The sequence below is a fragment of the Conger conger genome, chromosome 3 (genome assembly GCF_963514075.1).
Source record: "Conger conger chromosome 3, fConCon1.1, whole genome shotgun sequence".
In the NCBI taxonomy this organism is placed as follows: Eukaryota; Metazoa; Chordata; class Actinopteri; order Anguilliformes; family Congridae; genus Conger; species Conger conger.
The window spans coordinates 60,385,510-60,401,041 of record NC_083762.1 but is presented as its reverse complement, the minus strand read 5'-3'; positions in this window follow the sequence as shown (position 1 = coordinate 60,401,041).

The window sequence follows — 15,532 nt, the reverse complement described above, 5'->3', positions numbered from 1 at the left end:
GGGTGGGTCTCCTGGATTTTCTAGGGATGTGGTGTGTAGGGTTGTGGGTGGGTCTCCTCACAGAAATGTGATGGATTGATGGGAGGGCTGTTGCAAGGATGTGTTCTGCCGGCTGGTGATGCAGCCTGTTTCAGCACTCTCCCCAGGGCTATGTCCCTCAGGGTATCTGTGAAGATCTTCACAGCACTTGTGCAGATGGATGTGGTCATACAGGTTGTTAGATCCAAGGCTGGGGTGGTGTACCAAGTACACATTTGGAATGAAAGCCCAGCCCAGGGAGAACTTTGCACCACTGCATGGTGAGTGGGAGGAAGTATCTCCATGGGAGTGGAAATTGTGATTTTGGTGCAGAGATGTTTTCCTTTTTGTTGCCTGGACACCATTTTGATTTTCTCTGGTGTGCTAGATGAGGCAGACTTGCCTGTGGGAATGGGCTCCACAGTTTGTCCTGGTGTAGTCGCAGTGGCTGGTGTTTGGCCTGTAGGTGTCAGTGTTGAGGAGCGGGGCGTAGTGGTTGGTGTTCGACCAGTTGGGGTCGGTGTGGTCAGGCAGGATGTAATGGCTGGTGTTGGTGTTCATGTGGATGGGGGTGTCTGTGGGGAGCAAGGGGTTTGGGTACTGAGGCTCTCTCAGGCTGTGTACTGCAGAGTCTCTGTGGTGCACCTCCTCTCTGTGCAAACCGCTCTCTCCTCACTACATCCTGATCTGGCTGGAACTAATTCTTAGGTTCCTCAGCTCTTGAGGAAAGGCCTAATGCTCTGCTGTTATGGGGCTGAGTTGATGTGCTGGAGGTCCTGGCTGGAATTGAGGTGGCGAAACTGCATCTCCCTTAGCTCCACCACCTACAACTCCTGCAGAGAGAGGCTCTACCTCATTAGAGTACAGTGCTTAGGAGCAGCACTACCAGGAACTGAGGCTCATCTCCTGCTGCAAATGATGCCATCACTGTCATCCATCCCAATACATGACAGTAAGCACATTGGCCACTATCTTTGTCTGTCTCTCAAAAGAAGAAGCTATTTCATTGAAAATAAACATATCATTATGGGCAGCCAGAGAGGTCACTGAGGAATAGCCATGGAGCTATTAAACTTTTGCTATGTGCAAAAATGCAGGTGTAAAATAATGGACTCTTATCAGAAACTACCTAGATAATGGGAGTTAACTCTTTGGCTAGGTTTCAAGCTGGTAATGAAACAATCACTAAAACTACTTCTGAGGATAATTGCAGCAAGGCATCATCCCTGTTGCAAACTAGTGAACTCTGGGAAAAAGTGGCGGAGAGGTAAAGTCAGAGTGATCGAGGTGTGATCGTTTGGGGCCTTTCTCGCCAACTGTCTGAGTAAAGTTGAAACCTTGGGTCATTGCTCAAGTGTTCTTGGTTGCAGCAACACTTCAGGGAGAGAGTGGGCTACAACGGTGTTTAAAGGTGGGGGAAAGCGATGGAAAGTTTTGTTATTGAGCAACTGAGGGGAGTTCCTGTGGCCTTCGCAGTGGCAGCCCTCAACACAGCCTTGGCCCTCTCGTTCTCTCAAAAGATCTGAGAGGCACATGGATCGGAGCGGGAGGAACAGAGGTTTTGTAACACACAATGCCTGGGTATTAGCATTCTGACAGAACTCCACAAGGAGAGGTAGGGGGAAAGGGGCAAATCACAAGGTATCAAGGCTCTCATTGGTTGATTTCACAGGGCAGGGAAATCATAACACAGGTCATCAAACAGCATGGGGCTATCATACTTCTATGAAGGGGTAGAATGTGTATTTGCAACACCTGAGTTCATGGTTGTTTCAGTAATAAGACTTATTTTGTCACCATTATTACAACCAATCAGACTTCAAGGCCTTGGAAAGGAGTTTCCTGAATGGTAAATGGCAGCTATGGTTATTGGTTTGCTGCCACCTTTGACTTTGGAGGGTCAGCAACAGGTAGTGAGGAGCCCAAAAACCCAAGACCAAAGCTGGTCAGCACAGTGAAGGTGGGACTCAGAAAGCTGAAACTGTCAGACGCATATGCACGGTTTCCTTTTTTTTATCCTCCCCCCCTGTTTCTCTCTCCAATTTGGAATGCCCGATCATGCCCACGATACTCATCGCAAAACCCTGCCGTCAATTTGGGGAAGCTCTCCTCCAAAGCACAGTTACAGACTGTATTCTGAGCCTGTCAATTAGCCTGCTGATGCTTTACTTTAAGCATAACTTCTCAAAGAAAATCTGGCTCTTCTATATTCTGACCTATTATACATGGTCCTGACTGCATTTATCCAGTTACAATGAAACACATATAAATTCTGTTTTTTTACACCCTCGTCTGCCTCCCTGTCAGAGTCGACGAGCAAACCCCGCTGTGACGAGAGACTTCGCTTTCGCACAAGCGAACACCTACACAACCAAACTTTCCGGCCACGGCAGTTTAGTCAGCGCAGACTGAGGGCTGAGGTCAGGGTAGGCAGTGTCCGTAATAACAGTACTTATCCGTCCCATGTGTGATTTAGCAAATAAGAGACATTTTGACCATAAGCGGTTATGCATGTCTCCAAACAGACTATTTTAAAGACCAGCCGTATGTTTGACAACCTACTACCCAGGAGATATTTCGGTCATCAGACGATGTAAACATTCCACAGACAAATTAGAGACGGTGCGATACGGTAACGACTCGAAACTGAAAATACAAGTGAGGTTTATGTACATATATTATGCTAATTAATGGAGAATTTAAGAAAACCACAAATCAAGGGTTTGTTCAATTTTAAGGTCCTAGAATGCTTTTCTAGTTAACATTGAAAAGGCTTTAATTCAAAAGCAGTGTAAAAAAGTATAAAAATTTATATAAATAATGAAACAACAATTTTGGTGAATGCAGGACAGTGACAGTGACTGATAGAGTCAACAAATGTTTTGAAGGTACTGAGAACAGGTGAACTCAAATACACACTTGGAATATTTACTTTGGAAGGAGAAATAACGTAACTACATAACTCTCAGGAAGCTTAAAAACAAATTCATGGCCTTTGCTGTTTGCTCTTTTAACTCAAGAGAATATTCTATCAACAACTCAAAACAAATCACAGAACAATTTTGTTCCTCAGCAGTCACACCTTTCCGCTCTCCCCTTGGCCTTTCTTTGCTTTTTTTTGGGTAGAATTGTAAATGGAGAGCGATCGAACGGAGCTGATTTTTGGCTTTGATCTCCCACGCTCGCTGTGAAAGCGCTCGGGAATGAAGAGACTGTTGGACACAATTGACTGTGACAATTATGAGTCGACCAGAGCCCAAGAGTGGAGCACTTAAAGAGTCGTTTACATGTCAGCTTGTTGGGGGGAAAAAAAAGACCGGTGGGGAAAAAAAAAAGAAAAGAGAAAGATATTCAAACCTTGATTTTTTTTGTTCATTTCTCTCTGCCTTGTAAAGCGCAGTTTATCCACTGCTGAGCAAAACCTGGCAGAAGAGCGAGGATGGCCATTACCATGAGAAAAGAATCAATCAGGAGGTGCCTGAGGAATCTATTGTGCTCTGCGAACACTGATCTGGTAGCCGGCGAGCAAAGCGAAACCTTGCTCGGAGTGGAGGTGACTCCCCCCTTTGGGGGTCGCCTCGGAGCCCAGACTTTCACTCTGCACCTTTAGAGCCCCCCACACCGGAGGCCATTATGCGCGTGTTTTATGGCGTTGGACTCTGGGCAACCCCAGGACCCTAAGAAAGAGGCGGTGTGTAACCTAACAGCAGGTTGACGGTATAATGCGAGTCATCTGTTGCCCCTGCGTCGTCTCTGTCTACGTCTCTACGCCCGTCACTCCCTCTCACCCCTTCGCCTCCTCTTTCCACCTCCATCTCTTTTTCCCGGCCTTGTCAACTCGGGGGAGGGGTGGCGGGGGGGGTCGGGGGTGTATTTGTCTATCGGTCCGCCACCCCGCCGCAGTTGCCGGGGACAATGGCGGGTGGGCGTAGCCTTCGGGGCGGATGAGTCGGGACGAGCCCTTTTGTCTGGCGAGGAGTCGTCCCTGGAACCACACCGCCACCTCGGCGACTGTGGGTGCCCGCACGCACTCGCTCTCACTGTAAAGGGGGACTAATCCAGCTTGTGCCGTGAATGTAAACCCACCCCGCTAAGGCCCTAAACCCGAGGAAGGGCCGGGCGGCTGAAAGAAACAGGACGAGAAGCACCGGACGGCATCGACTAATCCCAGGAAATTAACATTGATTAATCGCATGGCCTGAAAATAAAACCAGACATCATTAACATAGAGACTGAGAGATGAGGAGGATGGTTGTAGGGGGTGGGGGAGGGGGTGGAGGCGGGGGGTGGACAGATTTCACTTAAATCAAGCTCAGCAGTGGCCAGATGCTCCGTCCTGGTGATCGCTTTCACAACAAAAACACAGTTACAAAAAGTAACAATTAGACATTGACCTCACCGCTTTCAGGTCCTCTTTTCTACATGCTTCCTGTATGCTCCTTTTGTAGGACACTTTAGGAGATGAGGGGCGGGGTGGTAGGGATAGGTTACTGCAATGGCTGAAAAGAAATTAGTCCTACTGTATGTAAAATTGTATGGAACCGAAGGGCCAATCACTACACCTGCTTGCTTAAAATTAGTGTCCGACCATTTCTGACATCTGTCATGCTTGCATTGTAATCTACATGTTGCTATTGGAAGTGGAAGCAATACAATCAAATAAAATATAAAGTACACTAATTATTTCAATCAATTATAAGTAGTGGTGACTTTGGCTTACAGGCCATAACTTCCAAGTAGCATCAGCATCTCTTGCATCTCTCTTTTTACTTTGACAAAAGTGTGGGGAAATTAAATGTGACAATATGATTTTGTTGTTGACCAGAATGGAAATCATAGCATATTTGAATATGTACATATATAGCAGGCTCTTGATTTTGGAGATTTGGAGAGTCTATTCCGAAAATGCCCTGGAGTCAGTTGTGTGGGTCGGTATAGCTTGGCTTTGGATATGAAATGTGAAAAAGCAAACGTCTTCTCTAAATTAAAGGCAATACAAAAATAGCAAATCTCATTTTGATTTAAAGTATTCATTTTATGTAATGTTTCATGGAACATAATGATAGAATATAATTATGTTTCTTTCTCTCAACCCTTATCTCCCTCTCTCTGTCTATCTCTCCTCTATTCTAAGAAGCAGGTGTTTATGTCCTGAATAGTATAATGGTATAGTTGCTCTATTTCCAGTCCGTGTTTTCTTCTGCTTACTGTGAATCCACATTTTCCAAAGGCTGGTGGCACCAGCAATCACAGTTTACAGGTGTAATATGAAATAAAAATATGTATTCAACACAACACAATAATATTGCAATTAATCTTTTTTCCACAAAACAGCATAATTATTATCGATTTTATTCAAGGTATTATATTATTATCATAATTGTTTTATTTTTTATTATTATTATTATTATCCAAATTCTATTGAGGAGCATTCTATCAAGCTTCATTAAGTCGCTTTTTTAATTGGCCCCTCAACACAGGGTTGTTTATCAATAGGTACACCAAGTGTCAGGAGTTTTTCTCATCAAACAAGAACAGACAAAGAGGCCGTGGAGCCTGGGAAAGAGGCAGCTAGGTGAAACTAATGCCATAGATGTTTGATTCATCAGGGGCTTATTGTTAACGGAGACGTCTGCTTGTAAAGGCTCAGTCAAGCAAAAGAGTGCAGACGAACCGGTTGGATTTATGGTTTTCAGGGTTTAAAAAAAATCAAGACAAATCTTCGGGTTCAGCTGAAAATCTGCTGCCCCCTCCTCCCCCAATCTGGCCTGCTTTGCAAGCCTTCTGCCCTAACCCTAACCTGGGACTTACCAAATAAGGTCATATTTTCTAAGCACTTCCTGTCAGGTGACAGGGGATATTTGGGGATTATGGCCAAATGGCCTGGTCTATCATACCTTCCGATTTAAGATAACAAAGGCTCTCGTTGTGCCTTGGCATGAGTGTATGTTTTTTCTCCTTTTTGCAGATACCAGGTTTCATTTTGTATCATTCCTCTGCCATGTGGAAGAGAAATATTTAAGATGATAAATGTAACGCCACAGTAGACCTGTCTACAGTGAAAGAAAGCCTGCTCCTGTATACATCCTTCAGCTTTTTTCCCCGCCCCCAAACCGCCCTCCCTACAACCCCCCCTGCTTTCCCCTCCCCTTTTCAGTCTGTACCTTGCGAATCAGAGACGACCTTATTGAGAAGCAGATGTAGGACTCCTGTACAATGAGCTATAAGCCCATGTACTCTAAGCCTAATGGGAAGTTTTATATGCACAGGACTTGCGCTGATTACTATAAATCCCTCTTTAATACAGCTGTCCCTCTGGATTAAGGTAAAACACAGATTAGTGTACCTTGCCCGTTATTAACATCCACGTGGGCCATCGGGAGAGAGAGACTAATATGGAGCACTTATTTCGCAGTTCAAAAACCAAGTGCTGAAACTTGACCTTTTGCACCTGTTTTAACATGCCTGTGTGGAAGTGGTCAGGGCTTGTGGGGGCAGGGTGGCAATGTTGAGTGCAGACTGCTGTTATTTTATATATACAGTATACAGTGGAGTTATTGGCAACCTTGATAAATATTCATACAAAAATACTGTAAACTAAAAAAATAGTTATTCACATAAGCTGTCCAACACATTTAAAGTAGAATGCTTTCTTAATGAGTCAATGGAACCAACCAGACTCTTCAAATAAAATAGAGTATTTCCCCAGAAAACTGGTTGGCACCCCTGGTTTTGTACTTTGTGCAAACACCCCTGACAGAGATGACAGCCATGAGTCTTTTCCTATGATTTGTGATAGGGTTAGAGAACACATTTGGAGGGATTTTTGACCATTCCTCCATGCAGAACTTGTCAGAATCATTGATATCCTTGGTATCCCCTCTCTTTAGTTCAGACCACAGGTTTTGGTAGGATTTAAACGTGGAGACTGACATTGTTGTTGTTTTTACTTGATAATTTTTTTGTGGATTTTGATGTATGCTTGGAGTCATCGTCCTACTGGATAATCTATCCCTGACCTGCTTCCTAGCAGAGGCAATCATATTTTATGGTACTTTGTTCTTTCAAAAATTCAAAGTCCTATTGATCTTAAATAGTGTCCCTGGACCTCTGGTAGCAAAACATCAATGACCCACTGCCATATTTGACAGTAGGTATGAGGTACTTCATCTATGCGTTCCATTTGCCACCATACATGTCGATGGGGCGTATGGCCAAAACATTACCTTTTGGTCTCATGTGACCATAGCACTCTCTTCCAGTCATAATTCTAATGAGGTTTGGTGAACTCAAGATGCTTGGTTTCTTTTATTGCGCTCAATGTGTCATCCTTCCAAAGAGTTTGATGGTATGGATATTTTGGTGGTCTTTTTTAGACTTGGTGACCCCAAGACACAACCAATCTTTGCTAGTCTTAAACTGTGATACTTGCGTTACTTATGGCCTCCCTCACCACTATGTTTTACACCTTTTTATTAATTTTTAACTGTTTATGTATTTATTTTTACCCAACTTGTGATGGTCAATTACCATCTGTGTCTTCTGAATGGACAGTTCTTTGGCTTTTCCCATGCTGATGGTTGACAATGGGATTCTGCGTGCGTGCTTGTTAGCTCATTTTTATGCTCTAATGAAACAGGAAGTGATGGAATGACACAATATAGGTATTTTAGACAGAGATGAACTTAATAAAAGTTAAATTGTATTGTCAATTTCACTTAGTTTGATTTTATTTACAATGATTGTTAGGCGTACCAATAATTTTGGCACCTTTGGTTTTCAGATAAAATAAGATTACTTAAATAAAAAAACATTGAAATATGAGAGTCAATGTATTGAAGTAAAAGTATGCAGTTCTACTGTATGTTTGAACATAAAATATAGATAATTATCCATGTTGTTTATTATATAAAGGCTTTTTTCTGCATTTTTATTAAGAGTGCCTATCATTCTGAAGCCTGCTGTATATACTTGTACACCTGCTTGGTTCCGTCATTTTGGGGGGGATCTGGCCACTTCACCAGGTGTTTAATTCCCCCAAAATCTTGACTGATAATGACCTCTTGTAGTGCTAAAACATTCCAAGAACATTACATATTAGTGGGGTTCATGCAGATACAGGTTTGGTGGTTTGGAGAAGTAATATTTATGGAGATGCACAACCTCATGTCCGAATTAGATGTTTCGAAGCATTACTCTGCTTTTGCGACCATTTTGAAAATGGACCAACAGCTGTTGTTCTGGACCTTGTTCATTCAAGGTCCAGTCTTCTTCATTCTCCAGTTTTTTGTGTGAATCTATTGCACCTGAACCCAGAGCCACAAATTCAAACCGGCTAAAAGGTTAATAACACTTGACACGGGGCCTACAGCAATTGTCTGGATTGCATTAATTTTAAACTTAGACTTCAACTGCAAATCCCATTAACATTGCAAAGGCTACTTAAGTGCTCAAACTGAAAAGCCATTAGGCACGATTTGAAACTTGGCTAACTATCGCCATAGTCCTCTGCTGAAGCAATATCCTTGCTATTATGAGCCTGTAGCTCATCAGCTTATATGCATCTTTTTTATAGAGCACCTTGAATCAAAATAAATCCCTGTAGTGCTGGACTGAATGCATGGGAACAGTTTAATGATGCTGAGAACAATGAACCCGCAACAGACCTTTAAATGCAAGCAGAAAATGGAAGACAATTCTGTGCTCTCAAGTAAATCAATTATCTCAAAATGTCAACATTTTATGCAAAGAACTTTCCAGCTTCAAGAAGGCATTTTTGGTAATCTGCTTAAAGTGTAAACCTTTGTAAGAATTATGCCCATGTGTTAGGATTGGGGTCCAAATCTTTGTGTTTGCACCATGGGAAATTTATAAGGTTTTTGGACAACTCCAAATCAATGGAAAAGGGATGAAACATAAACTTTCTTTTCGTTGCTTAGCAAACAAATATGTAATATGAAGAAATCGGCACTGTGGCAGACATATTCTTTCTTGCACATTAGATGCATTCAGGTTTAATTAGCAAATATTACTTTCATACATAAACATGAGAAATGCTTTTGGACTTTAACAGGATATGACTCAATATCTACTGAGTGAGTGTATAGAAGTCACAGGCTTAGTGCTGGACTTTTACTTTGTTCTGGAGCATAAGAGTCACACTTCTTGTCCTGAACTGAATCACTGGAAGCTTCAGTGACTTATTTTCCTGAAATTAATTTGTTCTTGAAATTCATCCATTTCAGATGCTTCACATAATTGAGCTAAACTGCTCTGCTTGACATGCCTGATGGACTCCTTAAACAAGGCTAAATGAAAACGAAAACGATAATGGACCCGAGTTTAGTTATTTCAATTGTTTAATTCATTGGCAGAAGACATGGGCAATTGTAGTAGAACCATTACTGCTGGTAATGGCTACAAGAAGCAGTTAGTTCTTTTCTGTTCTGCCAGGTGGGGAAGAACCGTCAGAAAAGCCTGAACCTTTGTATTATAAAAGGCCTTGCTAGCACTGCAAACCCCTGCCAGCTCAATACTTTAAATGCCGGCCTGCTTAGTCATGGCTAAATTTACACAGTTTGACGGTTTTACTCAATTGTCAGTTGGGGTTCATGTTTTCTGATAAAGAAGGCCGGGATGTTCAAATTGAGTGACAGCACTGACAGAGGGGAAAAGAGCATGACCTCTACAGGAGTGTGCGTGTGTGTGTATAGGCAGAGGTAAGTATTGTGATATTCCAGTAGGGTATAGCTCTTGTATAGGTTGCTATGAGCCAGAATAAGGGGCACATCCCTGCTGTAGAGTCCAACTATGCCAGCTTGACCAGCTTGAAAACGGAGCTGGTCAAATTGATCATGCTGGTAGCTTGTCTGAGCTTTTCAAAACCTACCTTGAGCTGTTTTTTTCCAGCAGGGATGGCTTGTACTGTCCAGGCTGGTATGAGCCAGAATTAGGGCCATTGGGGTTGTATAGGTTGGTATGAGCCAGCATTAAGACATAGGGCTTGTTTAGGTTAGTATGAGCCAGCATTAGGGCATAAGGCTTGTGACGGGTTACTAGGCAGTAGGGTTGCAGTGGCTGTGATGCACTGCTCTTTCCTGTGAAGGTCCTTACTCATAGAGCAACATCATGTTCTCCAAGCAGCAGCGGTCTGGCAGCTGTGGGCGAGATGCAGGGGCAAAAAGCTGCAGGTCAGAGATAACACCCATCCCAACCCGGCAGCCCGGCCCCCCTTCTGTCCTCTGAGTGCAGGAAATGGCTCACGTTAAGAAGTTCTCTCCTTTTTCAAACCACCCCCTCCATTACACGGCTTCATTATTTCGCCCTGATGGACTTTGAAAGACAAGGGTCGTTCCCAACCCCTCCCCCTTGTCAGACGAGTCAAGTTCACCTCCCGAAGTAGCCGCTCAGGAAGCGGGGTTCTAATCTCGCTGAGGAAATGATAAGGTGAACGCTTTGGGGCTTTCTTTCAGTGGGAAACTGGGAGGATGTGACTGGCTAACTATTGCACGCAAACCTGTCTTCCCTGTCAAGCTCTCCCCTGTTGCATTTCCTTCAGCGGATGTGGAGGGTGAGGCCTGGTTTAGAGCAGCACAAGGATAGTTAGCAGGGTGACTCAGGAAAGACGTGAATGCAAGGTATGATAATGAAACCGAAGTGGCCTTATCAATTAGGAGCAAGTGCTAAAACATGAGACGGTCAGCTATTCAAGTCATGTTCCCCTATTAGACATATGCACCGAAATGTCTATTTGGCAGACATTCAGAGAATACACTTAGCACACACACACATATACACACACACATACAGTATTGCTTGATTAGAGGAATTCCAATAAGGTGGATGTATAGATATATATACACATACCACTTTATTAGGTACACCTTTCTAGTACTGGGTATGACCCCCCTTTGCTCCCAGAACAACCTGAATTCTTCACGGCATGAATTTGACAGAATGCTGGAGACATTCCTAAGAGAATTTTCCATATCAACGATAGCATCATGAATTTACTGCAGGTTTGTCAGCTGCACATTCATGCTGGGACCATTTCCACCACATTACAAAGTTACACTATTGGATTGAGATCTGGTGACTGTGGAGGCCATTGGAGCATTGGAGTACACTGAACTCATTGTCATGTTCTTGGAACAAGGCAGCAACAATTCTCACATTTGGCATTTAAACGATGGTGCCATAGAGAAACGGTTTACTTTTTTGTTTTTTGTTCAACCAAACATTCAAATGGGCAAGATTCTTGATCTAAGGGACTTTGAGACTTTGACTATGATTTGGTATGATTGGTGGTAGCACACTTGTTGGTTCCAGCATCTCAAAAGCAGCAGTCTTCCTGGAATTTTTACATGACACAATGAGGCTACAGTGGGCATGTGATCACCAAAACTGGACGAAGATTGGAAAAACATTGGTCTTGAGAAACTCAACCTACTAGTCTAGCCCTTTTCAAAGCAGGACAATGCAAACACAGCATACATCATCTCAAATTGGTTTCATGACATGACTTCAGCTAACACCAATGGCTAGCACAGTCCCTTGATCTCAATCCAATAGAGCACCTTTGTGATCAGATAGAACAGGATGTTTGCAACATGAATGTATGGCCAGAAGATCTGCTGTTAGGCCCCGCTGTGTAATATAACATGTGTGCAATTGAATTTTCACTGCCATTTGTCAGTGTTCTTGCTCTCTGTAAGAAGGTAGACCTCCACATGTGACAACAGCAATATGGATGAGACATTGATCTATTCCTTTCAGTCTTCTGCGGATGAATTGAGCTTGGGGGACCTAATTCAATCTTTATTAGATGTACAGGTTTGTCAGACTGATTTATGGGAGGAGTGGACCAATAATTGAGCAGGAATACTTCCTGCTAACCCCAGTTAGGCAGGCAGACAACCAGTCCTGATCCTCCTACCTCCACCTTTAATTCTGGTCCCTGTGAGGAACTGTGTTCATGAAGGTTTCCTGTTTATGTTCAGTCACCCCCACGAGTGATATGCAGAATCTGCTCAAACACTCTCCTGGCAACAGAGAAAGCAACAGCTGCTTATATCCAGAGGGGAAAAGACACAGATTCCAACCAGAAAACCCGGAACATGTCTCCACCACAGTCCAAAGCCATCTCTGGAGAATCCCAGCAGAAGGTTCAGATGTGAAAAGTACCAAAGTAAATATCTTCTCCAGGAAGAACACTGTTTAAGGGTCATATATCTAACCTGGTGACTCCACTGTCCGTTCCAGTGCAGCAATTTATAATAAAAATGGGCCAAAATCTATAAATTCTAATTATTCAGTTTGTAAAGGAAATCTTTTGAATTGTGGTTTTGAAATATAACCACAAAAAAAGCTTCATTCTACATTAAATCAGATCTAGTTTTAGCAGAAGTTCACTTGATCACCGCAAGCATATAAATCAGTTTGCCTTAATCGTATCCAGAAGGGGTAACTGCTAAATATTCAGTGGCTCACAATCACACAGTCCCACGCCATGACAATTTCACATGAACAATAATTTAACAATGTCCATTGCTAATTCTCGTCAGACACATAAGTGACTTAAGGAAAGTGTTAAGTGTTTGCTGTGAAACACCGCATTGAACATACTGGCAGAAAACCATGTTTTTATGCATTCAACATGAACATTTTGAAAAATAACAATGAAAATGTTCTACAGAAAAAAAGAAATAAAGATAGAAATGCCTGTGCTACAAGGGCTTGTATATCAATCGACTTCCACCCCGGCAAGATGTATCTAAAGTGGCAGGAGGCACGGTGAGGCAACGGGAGAAGATTGACTAAAGATGCCAAAGCATTCCCTTTGTGTGCGAGATTCAGCTCCAGACAGCTGAGACCTGACGGAGAGAAAACAGGCAGGTTGTGTTAATGTCAAACCTGCTGTCATTGCTCATAAACTTCACTCTCATCTTCCTGGAAGCACATTCCTTCATGGTTATGAAAGAATAGAGTCAAGTGAAGGATCACACTGCAGATTATAGCTCTCTAAAAAGCCCATTCATAACTACTGTAGCTTGGCTCCTGAGAAACTAGTGCAATGACGTGGTATCTTTTGTGTTGCATGGATACCAAACTGAATTCATAAATTTGATAATGTGGAAATATTCAAAACAAAAGTAGCCCTCCATAATGTGTATATGCCCCATAATTTTATTTTATATCATTTTAATTCATGTCATTAAACATATACTGTAAAACCAAATCTGAATATACTCCTAAACTTACAATACATAATTGTCCATTTACTGTATTTCTGGTAGTAAGCCTTTCCTCAGATGTCATGTGAGCAAATGAGTGTATCACTATAAGGAGTTAAATGTCCCCCATGCAGTGTTTACCAAACCATTCAACTTCGTATCCTTCTCAGCACATTGATAATGCTCTCATGCGTTTCCTAGAGATGGGAGGGAGGATTGAAAAGTAACTATTTGCAGAGAGTCAGGTATGCTGTCTTATCTGCGGAGGGCCGCGAGGTCTGGCGAGATTATTACAGTACATGCGGGGGACCCCGACTCCCTCGGAAGTCCAGGAGAATTCCACGGATGCACTGGGGGAGACAGATGGATTCTGTGAAGGAGAAGGAATTGCTGCTGCGGAACTGATGGACCACCTGTTACAAGGTGCACAGACATGGTTTTCACAAAAGGAACAGAATGTATTCGAGGTGTTTAAGTGTTACGCTCGCAATATGCAACTGTCAGTCGAAACTGTTGTGCAGTATTGATCAGTAAACAGCCAATACCATTTATTTTCTTTTGAACTGAATCTTGTTAGCCTCCATTATGAAAGACCTCTAAACTCCCATTGGGTATGGACAATGCTAACTAGTCCTCCTGGAATATTCGTAGTTCATGTTAGCTAATAAGTGGTTCAGGCCAATTGAGCCTGTTCTCCTTGGGTGAGGCTTTCCTCTACGGTCTCCTCATAAAACAAAGTTTCCCATAAAACATCTTGAGTTATGACTTGGCGAAAAGTCATTTAGGCTCACTATGTCACATTATAAAGGAGCTCTGCTTATTTTAGGCATCAGGGGTAGAACCCCTGTTTCTAAGCCATTCTAATTGAAAACACCAGTTTGCAGCATTTAGAAGTCAGCCGTAAAACATACTCCCCAGTGGCGTATAAAGTCACTGCACCTTAGCAAATTCAGAGTGCATATTGCCACTCTTCTCTCCACGATGGACAGGACAGGAAAGAAATTCACAACTGTTTGCTATTTAGCCTACTTTTTTGTGTTATTTATACCTTTACCACAGCCAAGTATCTTAGATGGTCTGTTTGAAGAGATCAGCAAAAGGCTTTTAGAGCTGAAAAGCACTTTTACAGATAGGGCCCATTATCTGAATTTAAGCCAAATCTGTGGGGAAAATGTTCTCACCCCTGGAAGATTAACTAATACATGATATCATGGCTCTGAACTGCAGGTGGGGAATTCTAGACGACTAAAATTACTTGCGGTTTCAGGTCAGGTGCTACAGTTTAAATGAAATATGAGAATCAATTCCAAAGTAAACTCTGGGACACGCTGCAATAGAACTGACTACTTGGGTGGGGGGTCTAACGGCTGAATCAAGACTTAGTCCCTTGTTGTTTTCTTTAACAATATGACGTTGCCCTAAAATTTGATAGAAATTCTGTGCTTTACTTTGGACTGTTATGAATGCAGCTACAGTATTTCCACTAATGAGATCACTTAATATTTTTGCGTTCAGTGTTATTTTCAATTGTATTTGAATACCTTTTTGAATTTTTGTCATCGGGTGCATTGTAAATAGAATTATAAAAATGTATTTTCTCTATCAATGCGATTATGTCAGATTACAACACGTTGTCATTATTCATACGTTTTATTAATATTTCCTGAGTTGCCCCGTTACAGGATTCTCCCCTGCTTGGTTTCAGGTGACCAGCTGAACCCAGGCCATGCTCAAACACTGCAAGACGTGCTTGAGGGAGAAAGAACAACATTTTCCGCTTGGAGCAGGTACAGAAATAACAAAGTTACAAAGTCAATAATGCAGATGTTTTTAGTATAACTGAGGTAAGCCGTTGTGGTACCGTGGGTATGGCTAACCAAATAGTCAGAGGACGGTTACGTGAAAAGTGTTTTTGTGGTTGGGCGGAGCCCTGCTAGTGAGACATTATTGCCAATGACCATGAAAAATGGCCGTACAGCATTTCTGAACAAAAAAAAAAGCCAGAATTATTTTTTATTCTGTGGAAAGCTGTTTTAAAATAGTTAAGATAGTGAAAAACACAACTTTTACGATGTTTTGTACTTTTTTTTGTACTTTTCTTTTATTTTTCTTTTTTTTTTTTTCTTACTTTAAATATAGGCCAAATGTTCCCTCAGATGTAACAGAGAAGGGGTTTCTATGTTTTCCTATGGAATCCTGGATTTAAATGTAAGGGGTGACATGGCTCAGGCAGTAAGAGCAGTCGTCTGGCAGTCGGAGGGTTGCCGGTTTGATCCCCCAAC